The sequence below is a fragment of the Mesoplodon densirostris genome, chromosome 3, assembly GCF_025265405.1.
Source record: "Mesoplodon densirostris isolate mMesDen1 chromosome 3, mMesDen1 primary haplotype, whole genome shotgun sequence".
Taxonomy (NCBI): Eukaryota; Metazoa; Chordata; class Mammalia; order Artiodactyla; family Ziphiidae; genus Mesoplodon; species Mesoplodon densirostris.
The window spans coordinates 73,002,731-73,020,557 of record NC_082663.1 but is presented as its reverse complement, the minus strand read 5'-3'; positions in this window follow the sequence as shown (position 1 = coordinate 73,020,557).

Sequence of the window (17,827 nt, the reverse complement as noted above, 5' to 3'; positions counted from 1 at the left end):
ATTCAGGTGCACATGCATGATGCTATAAGCAGAATCAGGATTCAAAAAGAGAGCAGGATGTGAAATACTGTGTCAGGGTTGCTCCCTAGAAACTATCAAGAACTTGCAGTTGCCCAGGGATGGGCAGGGCTCACCAGCTATATTTGGTGAAGTTTCTAAGATTTCCACCATGGTACCCTAATGTCTCTTAAATTAAAAGTAAAAACAAAGCAAAACCCTTTTACATGGAAAAGGGGATTTTTTTTAATGTGGACCATTTTTAAAGTCTTTATTGAATTTGTTACAATATTATTGCTTCTGTTTTATGTTTTGGTTTTTTGCCCATAAGGCATGTGGGTTCTTAGCTCCCCAACCAGGATCGAACCTGCACCCCCTGCATTGGAAGGTGAAGTCGTAATCACTGGATCACCAGGCAAGTCCCAGAAAAGGGGATTTTGCAGATGTAATTAAGGTTACTAACCAGTTGATTTGAAATTAAGGAGATTACCCTAGTGGAACTAACCTGATGGTAAGATCCCTTTGAAAAAGTTCCAGATATCTAGAGCCTAGTTGACTGGGACCCATTGTCATACGGCAGTTCTTGAGCACAAGGAAATTATTCTGAAGCTTCTGAGGCCATTCTTATTTTTTTCTTTTTGGTTTATTTTATTTGGTTTTATTTTTACTTACATAACTATAGTCAATTTATAATATTGTGTTAGTTTCAGATATACAGCTTCAGATTATTTTCAAATATAGGTTATTACAAGACATTGAATACAGTTCCACATACATACAGCAAGTCCTTGAGCCCATCGATTTTATATATAGTGGTGTGTATCTCTTAATCTCATACTCCTAATTTATCCTTCCTCCTCCCCTTTCCCTTTTGGTAACCGTAAATTTGTTTTACATGTTTGTGAGTCTGTTTCTGTTTTGTAAATAAGTTATTTGTATTTTTTTCAGATGCCACATATAGTGATGATATTATATAATATTTGTCTTTCTCTGCCTGACTTCACTTAGTATGATAATCTCTAGGTCCATCCATGTTGTTGCAAATGACATTATTTCATCCCTTTTTATGGCTGAGTAATATTCCATTGTGTATATATATACCACATCTTCTTTATCCATTTATCAGTTGATGGACATTTAGGTTGCTTCCATGTCTTGACGATTGTGAACAGTGCTGCTATGAACGTTGGGGTGCATGTATCTTTTTGAATTAGTTTTCGTCTTTTGTGGATATATGCTCAGGAGTGGGACTGCTGGATCATATGGTAGCTCTAATTTTAGCTTTCGAAGGAACTTCCAGACTGTTTTCCATAGTGGCTGCACCAATTTACATTCCCTCCAACAGTGTATGAGGGTTCCCTTTTCTTCACACCCTCTCCAGCATTTATTATTTGTAGACTTTTGATGACAGCCATTCTGACTTGTGTGAGATGATACTTCATTGTAGTTTTGATTGGCATTTCTCTAATAATTAGCAACACTGAGCATCTTTTCATGTTCCTGTTGGTCATCTGCATGTCTTCTTTGGAGAAATGTATATTTAGGTTTCTGCCCACTTTTCGATTGTTTTTTTTATATTGAATTATATGAGCTATTCGTATATTTTGGAAATTAACCCCTTGTTGGTCACATTGTTTGCAAATATCTTCTCCCAGTCCATAGGTGGTCTTTTCTTTTTGCTTATGGTTTCCTTGGCTGTGCAAAAGCTTGTAAGTTTGATTAGATCCCATTTGTTTACATTTGCTTTTATTTCTTTTGCCTTGGGAGACTGATCTAAGATATTGCTCTGATTTATGTCCCAGAATGTTTTGCCTATGTTCTCTTCTAGGAGGTTTACGGTGCCATGCCTTACACTTAAGTCTTTAAGCCATTTTTAATTTATTTTTGTGTATGCTGTGAGGGAGTGTTCTAACTTCATTGATTTACACGAGGCTATCCAGCTTTCCCAGCACTGCTTGCTAAAGAAATTGTCTTTTCTCCATTTTATATTCTTGCCTCCTTTGTCATAGATTAATTGACCATAGGTGTGTGGGTTTATTTCTTGGCTCTCTATTCTGTTCCATTGATCTATGTCTGTTTTTGTGCCAATACCACGCTGTTTTGGTTACTGTAGTTTTGTAATATTGTCTAGAGTCTGCAAGGGTTATACCTCCACCTTTGTTCTTTTTCCTCATAATTGCTTTGGCAATTCTGGATCTTTTCTGTTTCCATATAAATTTTGATTATTTGTTCAAGCTCTGTGAAAAATATCATGAGTAATTTGATAGGGATCACATTAAATCTGTAAATTGCTTTGGGTAGTATGCCCATTTTAACAATATTAATTCTTCCAATCCAAAAGCATGGGATATATTTCCATTTCTTTGTATCATCCTTCAATTTCCTTTATAAATGTTTTATAGTTTTCAGCGTATAAGTAAGTCTTTCACATCCTTGGTAAGGTTTATTCCTAGGTATTTTTTTGATGCTATTTTAAATGGGATTTTTTTTACTTTCTCTTTCTGATATTTCATTATTAGTGTAAAGAAATACAACAGATTTCTGTATATTGATCTTGCATACTGCTACCATGATGAATTCATTTATCAGTTCTAATAGTTTTTGTGTGGAGTCTTTAGGATTTTCTATATAGTGTATCATGTCATCTGCATACAATGACAATTTTACCTCTTCCCTTCCAATCTGGATACCTTTTATTTCTTGTTTGATTGCTGTGGCTAGGACTTCCAATACTATGTTGAATAGAAGTGGTGAGAGTGGGCATTCTTCTTCCAGAATTCAGCAGGGAGGCTTTCAGCTTTTCATCCTTAAGTAATATATAATGGGTTTGTCTTAAATGGCTTTTATTATGCTGAGATATATTCCCTCTATACCCATTTTGGTGAGAGTTTTTATCATGAATAGATGTTGAATTTTATCAATCAAATGCTTGTACTGCATCAATTGAGAGGATCATGTGTTTTGGGGTTTTTTTTGTATTTTCTTTTTTGTTGATGTGGTATATCATATTGATTAATTTGCTTATGTTGAACCATACTTGTGACCCTGGAATGAATCCAACTTGATCATAGTGTATGATCCTTCTTATGTGTTGTTGGATTGTTTGTTTGCTATTTTGTTGAAGATTTTTGCTTCTATGTTCATCAGAGATATTGGGCTGTAATTTACTTTTCTTGTAGTGTCTTTGTCTGGTTTTGGTATCAGGGTGATGGTGGCTTCATAGAACGACTTTGGGAGTATTCCCCCCCTTCAGTCTTTTGGAAGAGTTTGAGAAGGATAGGTATGAGTTCTTCTTTGTATGCTTGGTAGAATTCTCCAGTGAATTCTAAGGCCATTCTTTGTGAGCCGCTCAGCTCCATGGAATAAGTTCATTACCTGAGTAGCAATATTTTATCTAATTAATTGTTGTCTTGCCTAGAGTAGGTTATCATTGTATACTTGCCAAGTTAATGAATGGATGAGCTATACACCCAACCACATTTCCAAGAGTTATTTTCACAAAACTCCATCCCCTTGAAGAGTGCAGGGAAGCCAATTAAGCACAAAAGAGTAAAGAAAAGGGACTGAGAATTCAAACTCGATAGGCAAAAAGAAAAGCTAACTCTATTTTAGTACATATCTGAAAATACCAAGCCCTAGTGTCAATTTAGGAATGCACCAGTGTAGAGTTCACTGCTAGGTTGCTATGGCAAACTCCTAATGGGAACTTCTCCTTGGGTGGGGGGACGACATGACATGAAAGTACTGGCATTACTTCATTTCCCAGAAACCTTGCAGAGGTCCTGAAATGGGCTGTTCTACAGTTCATTACTTACTAATTTTTAATGAATTAGTAAAACACATGGACCTGCAAAAAAATGATAGAGAAAAAGCTTTTTTGGAAACTACTGAAGTTAATCATAACAAAAATGCCAGAACTATAGCTTAATTATTAAAGTGTTGAATAACTTCTGCCAAAACCTTCTAAGTATTTATCATTATAAGATTCACATTTTCTATACTATGTCATCATTTGGCCACTAGCCATAGTCAGGTAAAAAATATCTCAGAGTTTGAAGTTTACAACTTGGTTTTAATTAAAGTTACTGATCAGTTGACATTAAATTAGGGAGATTAGGCAGTGGAACTAAACTAATCATAGGATCGATCACTCTCTTTTTAAAATTCCAGATATCTAGAGCTAGTTTGACTAGGACCCATCATCATATGGCAATTCTTGAGCACAAGGAAAGTGGTCTAAAGTTTCTAAGGCCATTCTTTGTAACCAACTCAGTTCCATTAATTCACCTGATAGTGTCTGTTAATGGAATGATTTTTGGACTAGGAATCAATAGCATGATCTATACCTTCCTAGGCTACTCACTTGCCCACCAGTCAAGTTATTTTTAATAATGTTCTTTCAATTTCTTCATATTCAAATTATACTAGCATATTAGCTATCTTTAAGGTATCTTGATTATATATATATTTGGACTTTCATCTTTTAGGAAGCACATTGCAGTGTAGCATATGAGCTTAAATTACCTAAAGAAGTCATGTTTGTCAGACCTTAAACCTTAGTGATATGATTTTATTTCCACACCTCTTAGGTTATTTATTCATTTAGTTACTCAATGACTTCATTAGTTAGTTATATGCCTTTCTGTTGCATATCTATAAGGGTTGGGCTTCTGAAATTCAGTAAGTACAAAATCCTACAAATTAAAACTTAGTTTTCTGAAACCAGAAAGCCAAGTAAAGGTGATTTCATTCAGGTAGCAGCTATTCCTTTCAAAAATCAGTGTCTCTGACATTGAAGAGCTAGGGTCAGAAGGGATACCAGGAATAAAACTCAGCTTAATTATATTATTAAAATATATGCTGTTGGGGCCTCCCTGGTGGCGCAAGTGGTTGAGAGTCCGCCTGCCGATGCAGGGGATGCGGGTTCGTGCCCCGGTCTGGGAGGATCCCATGTGCTGCGGAGCGGCTGGGCCCGTGAGCCATGGCCGCTGGGCCTGCGCGTCCGGAGCCTGCGCGTCCGGAGCCTGTGCTCCGCGACGGGGGAGGCCACAATAGTGAGAGGCCCGCATACCGCAAAAAAAAAAAAAAAAAAAAAAAAATATATATATATATATGCTGTTGAGTGTAGCTCCCAGGGAGAAGACTGAAGTAGGCTTAGTCAGGATAGAGGGCATTGGGCTTTAGGCACAGGTTAGTCATCATGCTGAGGGAAACAGAACTCCAAATGGAACTAGGAATCCATGGAATGGAATCAATTTAACAGGCTCCAGAGCAGAAGCAAGAAGAACTACAGTCCTGCAGCCTGTGGAACAAAAACCACATTCACAGAAAGATAGACAAAACGAAAAGGCAGAGGGCTATGTACCAGATGAAGGAACAAGATAAAACCCCAGAAAAAAACCTAAATGAAGTGGAGATAGGCAACCTTCCAGAAAAAGAATTCAGAATAATGAGAGTGAAGATGATCCAGGACCTCGGAAAAACAATGGAGGCAAAGATAGAGAAGATGCAAGAAATGTTTAACAAAGACCTAGAAGAATTAAAGAACAAATAAACAGAGATGAACAATACAATAATTGAAATGAAAAATACACTAGAAGGAATCAATATCAGAATAACTGAGGCAGAAGAACGGATAAGTGACCTGGAAGACAGAATGGTGGAATTCAATGCTGCAGAACAGAATAAGGAGAAAACAATGAAAAGAAATGAAGACAGCCTAAGAGACCTCTGGGACAACATTAAACGCAACAACATTCACATTATAGGGGTCCCAGAAGGAGAAGAAAGAGAAAAGGACCCAAGAAAATGTTTGAAGAGATTATAGTCAAAAACTTCCCTAACATGGGAAAGGGAATAGCCCCCCAAGTCCAGGAAGTGCAGAGAGTCCCATACAGGATAAACCAAAGGAGAAACACACCGAGGCACATAGTAATCAAATTGGCAAAAATTAAAGACAAAGAAATATTATTGAAAGCAGCAAGGGGAAAAACAACAAATAACATACAGGGGAACTCCCATAAGGTTAACAGTTGATTTCTCAGGAGAAACTCTACAAGCCAGAAGGGAGTGGCATGACATGTTTAAAGTGATGAAAGGGAAGAACCTAAAACCAAGATTACTCTACCCAGCAAGGATCCCATTCAGATTCAATGGAGAAATCAAAAGTTTTACAGACAAGCAAAAGCTAAGAGAATTCAGCACCACCCAACCATCTGTATAACGAATGCTAAAGGAACTTCTCTAAGTGGGAAAAACAAGAAAAGGACCTCCAAAAACAAAACAATTAAGAAAATGGTCATAGGAACATACATATCGATAATTACCTTAAACGTGAATGGATTAAATGCTCCAACCAAAACACACAGGCTCGCTGAATGGATACAAAAACAAGACCCATATATATACTATCTACAAGAGACCCACTTCAGACATAGGGACACATTCAGACTGAAAGTGAGGGGATGGAAAAAGATATTCCATGCAAATGGAAATCAAAAGAAAGCTGGAGTAACAATACTCGTATCAGATAAAATAGACTTTAAAATAAAGACTGTTACAAGAGACAAGGAAGGACACTACATACTGATCAAGGGATCAATCCAAGAAGAAGATGTAACTATTATAAATATATATGCACCCAACATAGTAGCACCCCAATACATAAGGCATCTGCTAACAGCTATACAAGAGGAAATCCACAGTAACACAATCATAGTAGGGGACTTTAACACCTCACTTACAACAATGGACAGGTCATCCAAACAGAAAATTAAAAAGGAAACACATTCTTTAAATGACACAATACATCAGATACATTTAATTGATATTTACAGGACATTCCATCCAAAAAGAGCATATTACACTGCCTTCTCAAGTGCGCATGGAACATTCTCCAGGATAGATCACATCTTGGGTCACAAATCAAGCCTCAGTAAATTTAAGAAAATTGAAATCATATCAAGCATCTTTTCTGACCACAATGCTATGAGATTAGAAATCAATTACAGGAAAAAGAAAAACGTAAAAAACACAAACACATGGAGGCTAAACAATATGTTACTAAATAACCAAGAGATCACTGAAGAAATCAAAGAGGAAATCAAAAAATACCTAGAGACAAATGACAATGAAAACACAATGATCCAAAAGCTATGGGATGCAGCAAAAGCAGTTCAAAGAGGCAAGTTTACGGCAATACAAGCCTACCTCAAGAAACACGAAAAATCTCAAACAATCTAACCCTACACCTAAAGGAACTAGAGAAAGAAGAACAAAAAACCCAAAGTTAGCAGAAGGAAAGAAATCATAAAGATCAGAGCAGAAATAAATGAAATAGAAACAAAGAAAACAATAGCAAAGATCAATACTTCGAGAAGATAAACAAAATTGATAAACCATTAGCCAGACTCATCAAAAAAAAGAGAGAGAGGACTCAAGTCAATAAAATTAGAAATGAAAAAGGAGAAGTTACAACAGACACTGCAGAAATACAAAGCATCCTAAGAGACTACTACAAGCAACTCTATGCCAATAAAATGGACAACCTGGAAGAAATGGACAAATTCGTAGAAAGGTATTACCTTCCAAGCCTGAACCAGGAAGAAACAGAAAATATGAACAGACCAATCACAAATAATGAATTTGAAACTGTGATTTAAATCTTCCAACAAACAAAAGTCCAGGACCACATGGCTTCACAGGTGAATTCTATCAAACATTTAGAGAAGAGCTAACACCCATCCTTCTCAAACTCTTCCAAAAAACTGCAGAGGAAGGAACACTCCCAAATTCATTCTACAAAGCCACCATCACCCTGATACCAAAACCAGATAAAGATACTACAAAGAAAGAAAATTACAGACCAATATCACTGATGAATATACATGGAAAAATCCTCAACAAAATACTGGAAAACAGAATCCAACAACACATTAAAAGGATCATACACCATGATCAAGTGGGATTTATCCCAGGGATGCAAGAATTCTTCAATATATGCAAATCAATCAATGTGATACACCATATTAACAAATGAAGAATAAAACTATATGATCATCTCAATAGATGCCGAAAAAGCTTTTGACAAAATTCAAAACCCATTTATGATAACAATTCTCCAGAACATGGGCACAGAGGGAACCTACCTCAACATAATAAATGCCATACACAACAAACCCAAAGCAAACATTAGTCTCAATAGTGAAAAACTGAAACCATTTCCACTAAGATCAGGAACAAGACAAGGATGTCCACTCTCAGCAGTATTATTCAACATAGTTTTGCAAGTCCTAGCCATGGCAATCAGAGAAGAAAAAGAAATAAAAGAAATACAAATTGGAAAAGAAGAAGTAAAACTGTCACTGTTTGCAGATGACATGATACTATACATAGAGAATCCTAAAGATGCCACCAGAAAACTACTAGAGCTAATCAGTGAATTTGGTAAGGTTGCAGGATAAAAAATTAATGCACAGAAATCTCTTGCATTCCTATACACTAATGATGAAAAATCTGAAAGAGAAATTAAGGAAACACTCCCATTTACCATTGCAACAAAAAGAATAAAATACCTAAGGATAAACCTACCTAAGGAGACAAAAGACCTGTATGCAGAAAACTATAAGACACTGATGAAAGAAATTAAAGATGATACAAACAGATGGAGAGATATACCACGTTCTTGGATTGGAAGAATCAACATTGTGAAAATGACTATACTACCCAAAGCAATATACAGATTCAATGCAATCTCTATCAAATTACCAATGGCACTTTTTACAGAACTAGAACAAAAAATCTTAAAATTTGTATGGAGACACAAAAGACCCCAAATAGCTAAAGCAGTCTTGAGGGAAAAAAACGGACGTGGAGGAATCAGATTCCCTGACTTCACACTGTACTACAAAGCTACAGTAATCAAGACAATATGGTACTGGCACAAAAACAGAAATATAGATCAATGGAACAGGATAGACAGCACAGAGATAAACCCACACACTTATGGCCAACTAATCTATGACAAATGAGGCAAGGATATACAATGGAGAAAAGACAGTCTCTTCAATAAGTGGTGCTGGGAAAGCTGGACAGCTACATGTAAAAGAATGAAATTAGAACACTCCCTAACACCATACACAAAAATAAACTCAAAATGGATTTGAGACCTAAATATAAGACCGGACACTATAAAACTCTTAGAGGAAAACATAGGAAGGAAACTCTTTGACATAAATCACAGCAAGATCTTTTTTGATCCACCTCCTAGAGTAATGGAAATAAAAACAAAAATAAACAAATGGGACTTAATTAAACTTAAAAGCTTTTGCAAAGCAAAGGAAACTACACACAAGATGAAAAGACAACCCTCAGAATGGGAGAAAATATTTGCAAACGAATCAACAGACAAAGGGTTAATCTCCAAAATATATAAACAGCTCAATATTAAAAAAAAACAAACAACCCAATCCAAAAATGGGCAGAAGACCTAAATAGACATTTTGCCAAAGAGGACGTACAGCTGGCCAAGAGGCACATGAAAAGCTGCTCAACATCACTAATTATTAGAGAAATGCAAATCAAAACTACAATGAGGTATCACCTCACACCAGTTAGAATGGGCATCATCAGAAAATCTACAAACAACAAATGCTGGAGAGGGTGTGGAGAAAAGGGAACTCTCTTGCACTGTTGGTGGGAGTGTAAATTGATACAGCCACTATGGAGAACAGTATGCAGGTTCCTTAAAAAACTAAAATTAGAATTACCATACGACCCAGCAATCCCACTACTGGGCATATACCCAGAGAAAACCATAATTCAAAAAGAAACATACACCCCAATGTTCATTGCAGCACTATTTACAACAGCCAGGTCATGGAAGCAACCTAAATGCCCAGCAACAGATGAATGGATGAAGAAGAAGTGGTACATATATACAATGGAATATTACTCAACCATAAAAAGGAAAGAAATGGGGTCATCTGTAAAGACGTGGGTGAACCTAGAGACTGTCAAACAGAGTTAAGTAAGTCAGAAAGAGAAAAACAAATATCGTATATTAACGCATATATGTGGAACATAGAAAAATGGTACAGAGGCACCAGTTTGCAGGGCAGAAATTGAGACACAGATGTAGAGAACAAACGTATGGACACCAAGGGGGGAAAGTGGCGGGGGGTGTTGGTGGTGGTGTGATGAATTGGGAGATTGGGATTGACATGTATACACTGATGTGTATAAAATGGATGACTAATAAGAACCTGCTGTATAAAAAAATAAAATAAAATTCAAAAATTTTTTTAAAAAACAGTTAAAATAAATAAATAAATAAAATTTAGCCATCCTTAAAAAAAAAAAAAAAAAAACAGGCTCCAGTTAGGATAATGAAAAGAAGGGAAGTTAAATGAGGTAGAACACAAAGTTTCAAAAGTACACTACAGAAACCACCAGCATACTAAAGTGAATACAGAGCCTTACTGACTAGAACCGTAAACATTAAAGATGCAAGAGATCTTTAATATTTTTTGATTTAGTGCCCTGCCTTCAGATTGATACCGCTCTTTTAATCTGTATTATAAACAAGGCGTTAGAGAACAAGTGGTATGCCTTTATTCCTGGCAGGTACGGGAGTAGAGACAGGAAAACAGGTCCCTTTTGCTCTTAGCTCAATGCACACACACATTGTGATTTTCCTTCTGAGTCATAGTCAGCTTCCCCTCAGCCAGCTGCCTTTTAAGGCAAGTCCTGGCAGAGAAACTGTACTGCTACTTATGGTAACTAAAATTTCTATTAGAAGGTTTAAGACTAATCATGATAGCTTTCCCCCCTTTGTTTAATTTTCTTCATCTCCTACTACATTCTAGATGTCACTCCTTGCTCTAGCCAGTCAGTTAATTAGTATTTCTTACATGAGTCTTTTCTTTTTACCTGAGTCCTTTATACTTTCCAACTTTTCTTTCTCTTCCTCTTCCCCTTTCTTCAAATTGTTTTTTCTTCTTTCATTTAATAAACATCATTTGCATTTCTGTATATGAGTCAAATATGAAGAAGAAACAAATGAATGATATGGCTCGGCTCCTTCTTTCCCAAAGAATTTGTAGTCTAATATTCTAGTCAGAATTTGTTTATAGTTTACATGGGCATTGCCAACTTTTTTTTTGTAAAAAGCTAGATAGCAAATGTTTTAGGCTTTCTGGGCCAGTCTCTGTTGCAACAACTAAACTCTGCCATTGTAACACAAAAGCAAAAATAGACAATATGTAAATGAATGGGCATGGCTGTGTCCCAGATAACATTATTTAGAAAAACAAGTGGTAGGCCAGATTTGACCAATAAGACATAGTTAGCCAAACTCTAATTTAAATGTATACAATACGTTTAAATAATATGAGAAGTGTGATACGAGAAATATAAAGAAAGGGATATAGGAACCAAGAAGACACCCCTCCTTTCCAACAATTCATGTTAATCAATAACCTTTATTGCTTAATCAACAACCTTTGCTCTTCTTACTTTAGACACAATACTTTTCTAATGTAATTCTCCTTCTTTCTTGATATTTTATAATATTTTTTACTTATTCAATGTAATTAGTGGAGTCCCTCTGCTAGATAATGAAGCTATGTTGAACTACCTTGATGACATATAATGAGCAATATATTGGGCATAGATTTTTTTTATTGTTGTTGCCATAACCACCTCTATAAATAGATTTGAAACTATATCATCATTATTCTTGGAGAATTAGAACATTTTCTTGTATGGTAAATAAACATTGGGAATCTAAAAACAGGTACTGTGAACAATTTATGGTATTCAGCCTTCATTATAGAATAAAATGTCTGAGAGAATATGGAAACAAATGAGCTAATATGCTAAGGTATGGAGAGTTAATGCAAAGATATGCTCACAAGGACGAAAGTGTCTATCATTCTTTGCTGTATATGACTTTTAATGTTTTTCAAAATTTTTTCACAAGGAAAATGTATTAAGGAAAGTACCTCATAATATTAGCACTAAGGTAGAGATCAATAACAGTATCAACACAACGGTTTTCAACTGAGCCAATTTTACCCCTCAGGGGACATTTGGCAATGTCTGGGCACCTTTTTGGTTGTCATTACCAAGGGAGTGCTACTGGCATCTAGGGGGTAGAGGCCAAAGATACTGCTAAACATCCTATAAGGCACAGGACAACCCACACAAAAAAGAACTATCCAGTCTAAAAGGTCAATGCCAAGGTTGAGAAATCCAGTTCAACCTTTCAGGCCATGCAGTTGTTTCTTTCTTTTTTTTTTTAAACAAATGTTTTATCTTGAGATAAGCGTAGATTCACATTCAGTTGTAAGAAATAACATAGAGATAATATATAATAATATACCATGTACCCTTTACCTGGTTGCCTGTAAGGATAACACCTTGCAAAACTATAGTACAAAGTCACAACCAGGATACTGACATTGACACAGTCAAGATACAAAACATTCTTATCACAACCAAGATCCTTCATGGGCCCTTTGCAGCCACACCTACTTCCCTTCAAACTCAAGTCCACATACTGTTTGATTCCATTTATATGAAATGTCTAGAATATTCACAGCTATAGAGACAGAAAGTAGAGTAGTGGTTACCAGAGCTGGGAAAGAAGGAAATGGGGAGTGACTGCTAATGGGCATAGGGACGTTTCTAAGGTGGTGAAAACGTTCTAAAATTAGATTTTAGTGATTGTTATACAAGTTTGTGAATACACTAAACATCACTAAACTGTATATACTTTAAATGGGTGAATATTATGCTACTTGAATTATATCTCTATAAGGTTGTTATAAATGAAAAAAAAAATCAGCCATATTAGTGTGTTTCTATTTCTGGGCTATTATATTGTTTTGCTTAATGTGTCCATCCCTTCACAATTACCACACTGGTCTTTATTGCTGTAGCTTTTCAAAGTCTTAAAATCAAGTACAGTGATTTCTCCAATGTTATTCTTTTTTTTCTTTTAATTGCTCTGACTATTCTAGTTCCCATGACTTTTCATATAAAGTTCATGTATTTCTGTCTATATCTGTAAAACTCCTGCTGGGGCTTTGATAGTGATTATGTTAAATATATAAATTATTTGGGGAAAAAAACTGACATCTTTACTTTTTTGAGACTTCCAATCCAGGTACATGGTTTTTCTCTACTCTTTCAGGTCTTCTCTGATCACTTTCATCAACATTTTGTAGTTTTCAGTATATAAATCCTATACATATTTTATAAGATTTATATGCCTAAGTATAATCTGGGAAGGCACTATTGTAAATGTTACTTTTTAAAAACAATTTAGGTTTCCAATTGTTCAGTAGTATACAGAAATACAATTTATTTTTGTGTGCTGACCTTGTACTATGCAACCTTGAAACTCACTTATTATTTCTAAAGGGTCCTTTGTAGATATCTTGAAATTATCTGTCAACAATCATATCACCTGTGAATAGGGACAGTTTCATTTCTTCCTCTCTCTTCCATATTTTTTATTTCTATTTCTGGCCTTATTACCTTGGGTAGAATTTCGATTTAATGAGGAACAGGAGTAGTAAAGATGGACATCCTTATCTTGTTCCCAAACTTAGGGAGAAAGAATTCAATCTCTCACCACTAAATACGATGTTAGCTGCAAGATTTTTGTCAATTTCTCTCATCAGATTGACAAAGTTCCCTTCTATTCCTAGTTTGCTAAGAATTTTTTATTACGAATGGGTTGAATTTTCTCAAATGTGTTTTCTTCATCAATTGATATAATCATGTTGTTTGTCTTCTTTAAACTGTTAAATGGTGAACTACACTGATTGATTTTTGAGTGTTAGATCAAAGTTGCATTCTCACAATAAACCCCCATTTGATCATAGTGTATTCAGTTTGCTAATATTTGTTAAGGATGTCTGTCTCCTTGTTCATGTAAAATATTTGTAATTCTTTACCCCTTGTACTTTCTATATCTGGTTTTGTTATTAGAGTATGCTGCTCTTATAAAATAAGCTGGGAAGTGTTTCCTCCCTTTTATTTTTTATTTTGTAAAATTGGTGTTATTTCTTCTTAAATGTTTGCTAGGATTTGCTAGTAAAACTGTCTGGGCCTGAAGAGCATTTCTTCAGAGGAGTTTAACCATGAATTCAATTTTTTAAGTGGTTATATGATTATTCATTTATCTATTTCACCTTGGGTGAGTTTTGAGCCTATGGATATTTTTCAATCATAGGAGAAATTCTCTTCAAGTAATCGTTCCATTTAAAACAGATTAGCCAGTTTAAGTACATAGAGCAGTTTGTAGTATTTACTTATTTAAAAAAAATAGAATAATAGGGGCTTCCCTGGTGGCACAGTGGTTGAGAGTCCGCCTGCCGATGCAGGGGACACGGGTTTGTGCCCCGGTCCAGGAAGATCCCACATGCCGTGGAGCGGCTGGGCCCGTGAGCCATGGCTGCTGAGCCTGTGCGTATGGAGCCTGTGCTCCACAACGGGAGAGGCCACAACAGTGAGAGGCCCGCGTACCGCGAAAAAAAAAAAAAAAAGAATAATAGAATTAATAATGATAATAAAAGAGTAATATAGGGTTTATAGTGATAGTCCATTTTTATTTCTAATTATAACATTGTCGTATTGATTTTTCTTCCTCAGTCTTATTTGAGGCTTGTCAATTTTACTGAACCTTTTAAAGAACTATTTATAGTAGTGTCATTAATTTTCTCAATTATTTTTATGTTTTCAATTTTATTAATGTATGCTTTTATATTTATTATTTTTATTATTAACCCTTCCTTCTTCTTGCTTTAGGTTAACTTTGTTCTCTTTTTTCTAATTTCTTTAGGTGGAAACTTAAATTATTAATTTGAGGCATTTCTTTTATTCTAATATAAGCACTTAATGTTATAAATACACCTCTATTTAGCAAACAGTACTAGTTTCAATATGTGGTATTTTAATTTTTATTTGGGTAGAAATACTTTCTTAAGACCTCATCTTTGACCCATGGATTATTTAGAATTGTTATTTAATGTCCAGGTGTTTGAGGATATTTCTTTTTTCTTTCTTCCATTTATTCCTTATTTAATTTCATTATGGTCAGAGAGCATACTTTGTATGATTTAATTCCTTTTAAGTTTTTTAAGGTTTATTTTGTGACATAATAAATGGTTTATCTTGGTGAAAGCTCCATCCGCACTTGGTAAGAATGTGTATTTTCCTGTTTTTGAATGGAGTGTTGTATAATGTCTATTAGACCCAAGCGATTGACAGTGCCGTATAGTTCTTCTAAATCCTTGCTGATAATTTGTCTAATAGTTCTATCAGTTACAGAGAGGAATGTTGAAGGATCCAATTATAAGTGTGAATTTATTTACCCTTTCAGTTTTATCATTTTTACGTCATATATTTTAAAGTTCTGTTGTTTGTGCTTATACATTTAAAATTATTACATTATTTTGGTGAACTGACCCTTTTTTCACTTAGTAGTGCTCCTTAGTAATTTTATTTGGTATGAATTTTAATATGTCTGATATTAATAAATGTACTCTAGTTTTCCTTTGACATTTGCATGGTATGGCTTTTCCATTCTTTTACTTTCAACCTAACTGTATCATTACATTTGAAGTAAATTTCTTGTAGAAAACATAGTTTATGTATTAGTCAGGGTTCTCCAGGGAAATAGGATGAATATATCTATAGAAAGAGATTTATTATAAGGAATTGGCTCATGTGATTATGAAGGATGAAAAATCCCAAGTTCTGAAAGTTGAAGACCCAAGAGAGCTGATGGTATAGTTCCAGTCTGAGTACAAAGGTCTGAGAACCAGGTAAGCCAATTGCTATGAACTGAATTGCCCCCAGTTTATATGTTAAAGCCTTAATCCCCAATGTGATGATATGTGAAGATGGGCCTTTGGGAGTTAATCAGGTTTAGATGAGGTTATGAGGGTGGGGCCCTTGTGAGAGGATTAGTGCTTTTATAAGAAGAGACACCAGAGCTTGCTCCTTCCGTCTCTCTACCAGGTGAGGACTCAATAAGAAGGCAGTCATCTGCAAGCCAGGAAGAAAGCTCTCAGGAGGTAATCAAATTGGCCAGCACCTTGATCTTGTTTGGACTCCCTAGCTTCCAGAACTGTGAGATATATATTGTTTAAGCCACCCAGTCTATGGTATTTTGCTATGGCAGCCCAAGCTGACTAATACATGATGATGCAGTTCAAGGATGAGTCTGAAGGCCTGAGAACCATGAAAGCCAGTGATGTAGTTCTAGTCCCAAGGGCAGCAGGCTCAGATCTCAGGAAAAGTTGATCTTTCATTTCAGGTCTGAAGGCAAGGGAAAAACCAATGTTCCAGCTCTAAGGCAGTCAGGTAGAAGGAGTTCCTTCTGCTCGTGGAGAGTCAATCTTTTTCATGTAGGTTCTATTCAGGTCTTCAGCAGCATGGAAGAGGCACACCATATTAGAAAGAGCAATCTGCTTTATTCAGTCTGCTCATTCAAATGTTAATCTCAAGCAGAGACACCCTCCTATATACATCTGGAATAACATTTTTGATCAAATATCTGAGCACTTCATGGTGCAATTAAGTATTTGTATGGATTTAGGTCTACCTTCTCCCTCTCTCTCTCTCTCTCGTATTCCATTTTAATGAATTTAATATTTTTGGACCATAAATATTTTACAAGTTTTTAGTGATTGCTCTAGGATTATACTATATATACTTACCTTTTGACAGTCTAACTACAATTAATTTTTTAACTACTTCAAGTGCAATGTAGAAAACTTACCAATTTAAATGTTCCTTTACCCTCCCCTCTTTATGTTGGCTTATATGTTATATCTACATACACTGAAAACCCCTTCAGAAAACACAATAACTTTTTCTACAGTGAAAAATAACTGAAAAAAATTCTCTTATATCTACCCAGATACTTAACAGTTCTGTTTCTTTTCCTTAATTCCAAATGTTTTATGTGTACTTTTAATAAAAAATTTCCCTTCTTTGTGAAGAACTGTTTCACAATTAAAGATCAGGTCATCAAACAATGAATTCTCTTAGTTTTCTCCACCTTAGAGTATATTTATTTCATGTTTATGCTTGAAGGGTATTTTTACTGGATAAGAACCCTAGATTGACTTTTTAGCACTTTAAAAAGTTTGTTGCACTTTGTTCTGGCCACCATGCTTTTAGATGAGATATCAACAATCATTCAAATCATTGTTCTGTTATAGTTTATCTATTTATGGAACATCATTTTTTCTCTAGCTGATTTCTAGTAATTTCTCTTTGTCTTTAGTCTTCAGTGGTTTGATTATGATGTCTCCAGACCTGAATTTCTCTATGTTTATCCTGTTTGGGGTTTATTGAGTTTACTAAAGCCCAGGTTTCTATCTTTGACTAAATTTGAGAAGTTTCAGCCATTATTTTTTCAAATGTTTTTCCTCATCACACTTTTTCTTCTCCTTCTGGGACTCCAATGACATGAATTGTAAAATTTTGGTATTTGTTCCACAAGTCTCTGGGGTTATTTCCATTTATTTTGCAATCTATCTTCTCTTTATATTGGGAATGGATAATGTCTAATGATCTATCTTCATATTTAGTGATCCTTTCTTTTGTCATCCCTATTCTGCTATTGAATCCACCCAGTGAGTTTCATTATTCTCAATATTTTAACTTTTAGTTCTAAAATTTCTATTTCATTCTTATTTTGATTTTTCTATTGCTTTGCTGTTAATTTCTATCTTTATATTCATTTCAAGAGTGTTTGCTCTTACTTCTTGCATCATTTTCATGATAGGTGCTTTAAAGTCCTTGTCAG